This window comes from Oncorhynchus keta, chromosome 2 (genome assembly GCF_023373465.1).
Source record: "Oncorhynchus keta strain PuntledgeMale-10-30-2019 chromosome 2, Oket_V2, whole genome shotgun sequence".
Taxonomy (NCBI): domain Eukaryota; kingdom Metazoa; phylum Chordata; class Actinopteri; order Salmoniformes; family Salmonidae; genus Oncorhynchus; species Oncorhynchus keta.
The window spans coordinates 50,735,119-50,742,532 of record NC_068422.1 but is presented as its reverse complement, the minus strand read 5'-3'; the positions used below and the strand labels follow the sequence as shown (position 1 = coordinate 50,742,532).

Genomic DNA, 7,414 nt, shown 5'->3' with positions numbered 1-7,414 from the left:
GAAACATTCGTTTGTTTCATATAATTGTGTTTTGCGTTTTGCGTTTGCTTTTCATGTATTTTGAAATGTAAGTGTATATAGATGTGTATAGTATAATTGTTGTTTATTGATGTGTTCATGTAGGGTTCATGTATTGCAACCAAGGCCAGTGAGGTGAATATACTATATAATATATCCAATTGGAATTTAAGTTAAGAGATGCTCCTTGTTAAGATGGTTTTAAAATGCCCTGAATTATTTACATATCCATCCCCCACGTTCTGTCTCGCACAGAGAGCTTAAGTGTGTGTGTGCGAGCGTGTGTGTGCGTGCGTGTGAGCTTGTAAGCGTGCATACATGTGTGTGTGACATTGGCAAGAACAGGAACAGTGGTCTCTCCTCTAGCATTAAACAGTTTTGCTTTCATAAAATTTTAACAAATAGGGAATATATTCTAAATGAATCCATGACTTCAGCCAGTCAGTCAGGCTGGTAAATGAAACTGAAATTCACTCTTTGATTTAGTTTGGTTTGCTGTGCTCTGCATCCATTTCCAACCATGGCTTCACATGTCCACAGGGGAGAGTGAGTTACCAGTTATCCATGTAATGTTATGGAATCCATTTTGTGGTTCTGTTTTCCCTGACAGGGCCTGTCCCGACAGTCACCTGCAGGTAGCTGGGTGTGGTGAGTCTGGGAGTGTGACTGTGGAGCGCATGGAGCCGCTGGCAGCCATTACGGATTCAGTGTTCCAAGGAGCAGAGCAGACATGGAGACTCGACACGGAATAATGCATGAAAGACTTCTCAGCCGGAGGTTAGAGAGATGTGGTGTGATGGGGTGTGTGGCGCGGTGAGTGTGTGTGTGTGTGTTTGTATATGTGTGTTTGTGTGAGAGAAAGAGTGAGGGAGAGAGGCTGAGTGAAAGTGTGTGTGAGAGGTCTAAAGAAGAAATGCTTACAGAGGATGGCTGTAACACTACATTTAAAAAGTTTTGGCTGACAAGACTTTCATAATTTGTAATAACTACATCTCTCTCGAACTGTGTGTGTCTCACATCTCCTGTTTTCTAAGTGTGTTTGTGTGTTTCACATATTATTGTAACTGTCTCTGTGTGTTTGCGTCTCACATCTCCTCTAACTGTGTGTGTGCATGTTGTACATGTGTGCATGTGTGTGTGTGTCTCCTCCTTTTAACTGTGGGATCAACACTATTCGGCATTGAGCTCTCTAATATTCCTTAATCAACTACATTATTAAAATTCTTCAGGGTAATTATGAATGTAATTAGTCTACATCAAATCTCTCTGGATGCTCCACAGTAAATAGTATTAAAGGGAGCTGCAATAATACAGTGCCTTGCAAAAGTATTCATCCCACTTGGCATTTTTCCTATTTTGTTGCATTACAACCTGTAATTTAAATTGATTTTTATTTGGATTTCATGTAGTGGACATGAACAAAATAGTCAAAATTGGTGAAGTGAAATGAAAAAAAAACAACTGGTTTAAAAAATAAATAAACAGAAAAGTGGTACGTGCATATGTATTCACCCCCTTTGCTATGAAGCCCCTCAATGAGATCTGGTGCAACCAATTACCTTCACAAGTCACATAATTAGTTAAATAAAGTCCACCTGTGTGCAATCTAAGTGTCACATGATCTGTCACATGATCTCAGTATATACAGCTGTTCTGAAAGGCCCCAGTCTGCAACACCACTAAGCAAGGGGCACCACCAAGCAAGCAAAACCATGAAGACCAAGGAACTCTCCATACAGGTCAGGGACAACGTTGTAGAGAAGTACAGGTCAGGGTTGAATTATAAATAAATATCAGAAACTTTGAACATCCCACGGAGCACCATTAAATGCATTATTTTTTTAAATGGAAAGAATATGGCACCAACAACAAACCTGCCAAGAGAGGGCCGCCCACCAAAACTCACAGACCAGGCAAGAAGGGCATTAATCAGAGAGGCAACAAAGAGACCAAAGATAACCCTGAAGGAGCTGGAAAGCTCCACAGTGGAGATTGGAGTATCTGTCCAAAGGACCACTTTAAGCAGTACACTCAACAGAGCTGGGCTTTACGAAAAAGTGGCCAGAAAAAAGCCACTGCTTAAAGAAAAAAATAAGCAAACACCAAACGTGTTTGCTTATCTGCCAAAAGGCATGTGGGAGACTCCCCAAACATATGGTCAGATGAGAATAATATTTAGCTTTTTGGCCATCAAGGAAAACACTATGTCTGGCGCAAACCCACACCTCTCATCACCTTGAGAACACCATCTCCAAAGTGAAGCGTGGTGGTGGCAGCATCATGCTGTGGGGATGTTTTTCATCGTCAGGGACTGGAAAACTTGTCAGAATTGAAGGAATAATGGATGGCGCTAAATACAGGGAAATTCTTGAGGGAAACCTGTTTCAGTCTTCCAGAGATTTGAGACTAGGACAGAGGTTCACCTTCCAGCAGGACACTCGAGTGGTTTAAGGTGAAACATTTAAATGTCTTGGAATGGCCTAGTCAAAGTCCAGACCTCAATCCAATTGAGAATATGTGGTATGACTTAAAGATTGCTGTACACCAGCGAAACCCATCCAACTTGAAGGAGCTGGAGCAGTTTTGCCTTGAAGAATGGGAAAAAAATCCCAGTGGCTAGATGTGCCAAGCTTATAGAGACAAACCCCAAGTGACTTGCAGCTGTAATTGCTGCAAAGGGTGGCTCTGCATAGTAAGTTTTCTCAATTTTTTTTTCTTATTTCTTGTTTGTTTCACAATAAAAAAAATATCTAGCATGTTGTGGTAGGCATGTTGTGGTAGGCATGTTGCGTAAAAAGTGGTAGGCATGTTGTGTAAATCAAATGATAAAATCCCCCAAAACATCCATTTAAAATCCAGGTTGTAAGGCAACAAAATAGGAAAAATGCCAAGGGGGGTGAATACTTTCGCAAGCCACTGTATCTCTTATTGCTCGCTTTTATTCAATTTGGATAAAAGCGTTATGTAGGGAATATGATTTCCAATTTGGCACACACGCATACACACACACACACACACAAACACACACACACACACACACACACGGTCAGACACATACACACTTGTACGCGCATTCACACACACATCTACACACACACACACACACGCGATCAGACACATAGACACTTGTACGCGCATTCACACACACATCTGCACACACACACATAAATCCAGGTTATAAAATCCCACTCATGGGTGTATATCAGACAGTTAGTAGTTTGATCTCATCTCATCCAGAGTGTGCAGCTGCAGGCTGTACCTACCAATGCCAATGTATAGGCCTTCCACTACTAGCTATAGCGATAGCATGTGGCAGCATAGAGCATACTAAGTAATAAAGATCTGTAACTGTTAAATTATACGGTAAGTGGAGTGTTATGGGCTGTTGATTGGTGTCAATAGCCTCATATCTCTTGGAAATGTATTTATTTATTTTTTATTTATGCATTCATGATTGATTGAATATGCAATATGTAACTTTTATGGCGACCTGACCAAATTCACATAGAACTACTGTATGCATTATTGATCTGTCATTATAAATGAAAGCAAGTCTATGAAGCGGTAGATCTATTTGTGCAATTTCTATGCATTTACTTTCGGTTTTGTAAACCAGCTTCAAACAGCTGAAAGTACAATATTTTTGGTTATGTAAAATATATATTCAGTGGTTTAGATGGTACAATGATTCTCTATACTGTACTTGCTTGAAATTAGGCGAACTAAACTCAGCAAAAAAAGAAATGTCCTCTCACTGTGAACTGAGTTTATTCTCAGCAAACTTAATTTTTTTTTAGTTTATTTAACAAGGCAAGTCAGTTGAGAACAAATTCTTATTTTCAATGATGGCCTAGGAACAGTAGGTTAACTGCCTGTTCAGGGGCAGAACGACAGATTTGTACCTTGTCAGCTCGGGGGTTTGAACTTGCAACCTTCCAGTTACTAGTCCAACGCTCTAACCACTCGGCTACCCTGCCGCCCTGTGTAAATATTTGTATGAACATAACAAGATTCAACAACTCAGACATAAACTGAACAAGTTCCACACACATGTGACCAACAGAAATGAAATAGTGTGTCTCTGAACAAAGGGTGGGTCAAAATCAAAAGTAAGTCAATATCTGGTTTGGCCACCAGCTGAATTAAGTACTGCAGTGCATCGCCTCCTCGTGGACTGCACCAAATTTGCCAGTTCTTGCTGTGAGATGTTACCCCACTCTTCCACCTCGGCACCTGCAAGTTCCCGGACATTTCTGGGGGGAATGGCCCTAGCCCTCACCCCCCCATCCAACAGGTCCCAGACGTGCTCAATGGGATTGAGATCCGGGCTCTTCGCTGGCCATGGCAGAACACTGACATTCCTGTCTTGAAGAAAATCACGCACAGAATGAGCAGTATGGCTGGTGGCATTGTCATGCTGGAGGGTCATGTCAGGATGAGCCTGCAGGAAGGGTACCACATGTGGGAGGAGGATGTCTTCCCTGTAACGTACAGCGTTTAGATTGCCTGCAATGACAACAAGCTCAGTCCGATGATGCTGTGACACACTGCCCCAGACCATGATGGACCCTCCACCTCCAAATCAATCCCACTCTAGAGTACAGGCCTCGATTTAACGCTTATTCCTTTGACGTTAAACCCGAATCCGACCATCACCCCTGGTGAGACAAAACCATGACTCGTCAGTGACGAGCACTTTTTGCCAGTCCTGTCTGGTCCTGCGACGGTGGTTTTGTGCCCATAGGCGATGTCGTTGCCGGTGATGTCTGGTGAGGACCTGACTTACAACAGGCCTACAAGCCCTCAGTCCAGCCTCTCTGAGCCTATTGTGGACAGTCTGAGCACTGATGGAGGGATTGTGCATTCCTGGTGTAACTCGGGCAGTTGTTGTTGCCATCCTGTACCTGTCCCGCAGGTGTGATGTTCAGATGTACCGATCCTGTGCAGGTGTTGTTACACGTGGTCTGCCACTGTGAAGACGATCAGCTGTCCATCCTGTCTCCCTGTAGCGCTGTCTTAGGCGTCTCACAGTACGGACATTGCAATTTATTGCCCTGGCCACATCTGCAGTCCTCATGCTTCCTTGCAGCATGCCTAAGGCACGTTCACGCAGATGAGCAGGAACCTTGGGCATCTTTTTTTTTTTTTTCAGAGTCAGTAGAAAGGCCTCTTTCGTGTCCTAAGTTTTCATAACTGTGACCTTAATTGTCTACTGTCTGTAAGCTGTTAGTGTCGTAATAACGACTTTTTAGCTTTTTTCATTAAATGTTTATGGTTAATTGAACAAGTATGGGAAACTGTTTAAACCCTTTACAATGAAGATCTGTGAAGTTATTTTGATTTTTACAAATTATCTTTGAAAGACAGGGTCCTGAAAAAGGAAATTTATTTTTTTGCTGAGTTTATTATAATTCTAGCAAACAGGAAATGGTAGAGCTATTTCTGCATAGTGCATCTTTAAGAGGCACCAGTCAAATGTTTTAATATTGTTCACTGTGACAGCTGGTTAGTGGACAGAAAATGTGGTGGGGCTAAAAAAAGTCAGGGCTTATTCACTACCGGTCATTCTGGCAGGAAGTACAACTACAGATCAACTCTAGTCAACTCTTGTCGTGAGAGAGAGAGATAGTGAGAAAGAAAGAGAAAAAGAGAAGAAGAAAGACAGAGACACCGAATGAGACGAAAAGAGACAGACACACGTGTCTTCAGGCAGGCTGGGGTGATAGACTGTGTTTGTGTGTTTAATAATGTAACAGCTCTTCCCTTTTTAGTTTTAGAGATTCAGGCCATGTGAGGCAAAGTCACGATTACACACATTCGCACATACACACAATATTTTCACGTCATCAAGAATTTATTTGTTTTACTTCTTTTAAGGAGTGTTTCCAGTTCCGGTGGCATCCATTGAAAAGCGTTGCCTTTTCGTGTCTTTCTTTTGCAAATGACTATTTTAACAGACTTATTTCTTAAACTTGTCAATGCTAAACGTCATATTCCGGTGTGGAACATTCATGAGAAAATAAATAACTAGCAGGTCTATTACGCCTCAGCAGCTACAATTTGTCCTTCCACAATTTGACTGCGGGAACATGGCACCTCTCAACACCAGACAACAGAAAGAGCTGGCCGCTACTATTCGGCAGATTGTTTGTGATGAGATTACCTCTGCCCTCGATTTACAATTAAAACCGGTAAATGTATCATTATCAGTGCTCACTGCCAAAGTCGATACCTATTCAACTAAACTGGAAAGTCGAGAAGACAGCCAATGCGACTCCATGACCTGGAAACAGCGCAAGCTAAGCTGGAAGGGATAATCAATCTTCTAACAGAGAAAACTAAAACACCGTAAATTCAATCAGTGGGTCATAGGAATTAAAACTGGTGTGGAAGTGGGCAACCCAACTTCATTTTTTTCTATGAACTGTTCAGGAGAAGCTTTGTCCCATGGCACTGATAAACTTTGCGCACCGCACGTGTCAATTCTGCAACAGCTCTCAATGTATGATTGTATGGATCCAAAGCTTTGAAGTCAAGCGGTGAATTGTTCGCCTTGCAGCGGAACCCGGGGATCTGACCTATGCAGGGAAGAGGATCAGCTTCTACCCAAAGCTTAGTGTCGAACTTCTAAAACAGAGGGAGACCTACAATGTGGTGAGACGCGAACTGCACAAGCTAAACCTGAGATGCAGCTTCATCCAAACGGCAAAACTCATCTTGACCTTCCAGAACACAACACATACATTTTCCACTGCCAAGAAAGCTGAAGACTTCTTTGAGAAGCACATCAAACCCAACACACAAAGGGGACAAGCTAACAAATGGAACCCCGTGACTGACTCATGATTCAGGCATGCTATGCATGAACAATCACACAGCCTAGCCTATGGCTATGATGCTGCCCTCAGCGTAAGACAAGGATTAGGACACCCCTCATGTTTGGGTACAAGGAACAATATTGCTATTATTGTTGAGCATTGAACATGTGATAAATATATTGCTTATGGTCCAAGACATTTACAAAGTGATGACACCACGCCAATTAATGATCAATGGACAATATATGGAGGTGTCATCTGTACTGGGACTGTTAAATATGGCAAGATACTGTACGTTGGTAACTATATCCCTACTAATTTGAGTCGAAATGTTATTTATTTTTGTTACTGGCAAGGAGAGATGACCTGTCCCGTATGTGCTATTACTACACAATAGCTTTTTAGCTTTTGCTGGTTTTACCTTCCTGTTGATTCCTGTCCCCCTCTGTTTAGGCCACTGAATTTACCTCCCAGGGAGGACTTGCCCTACAAGAAAATATTAATTGTTATATAAGATCTAAAGTATAGACTTGACTTTTTGCACATACGTTGTTGCTTTTTACATAGCATAGAGCACG

General features: G+C 42.0%; 1 protein-coding gene across 2 annotated transcripts in view; it reads left to right on the top strand.

Moving 5' to 3' along the window:
• The window catches only part of sufu (suppressor of fused homolog (Drosophila)), a 455,419-nt gene that overhangs the window by 284,462 nt on the left and 163,543 nt on the right, over nucleotides 1–7,414 (top strand). The gene's annotated exons all lie outside the window — the stretch shown is intronic.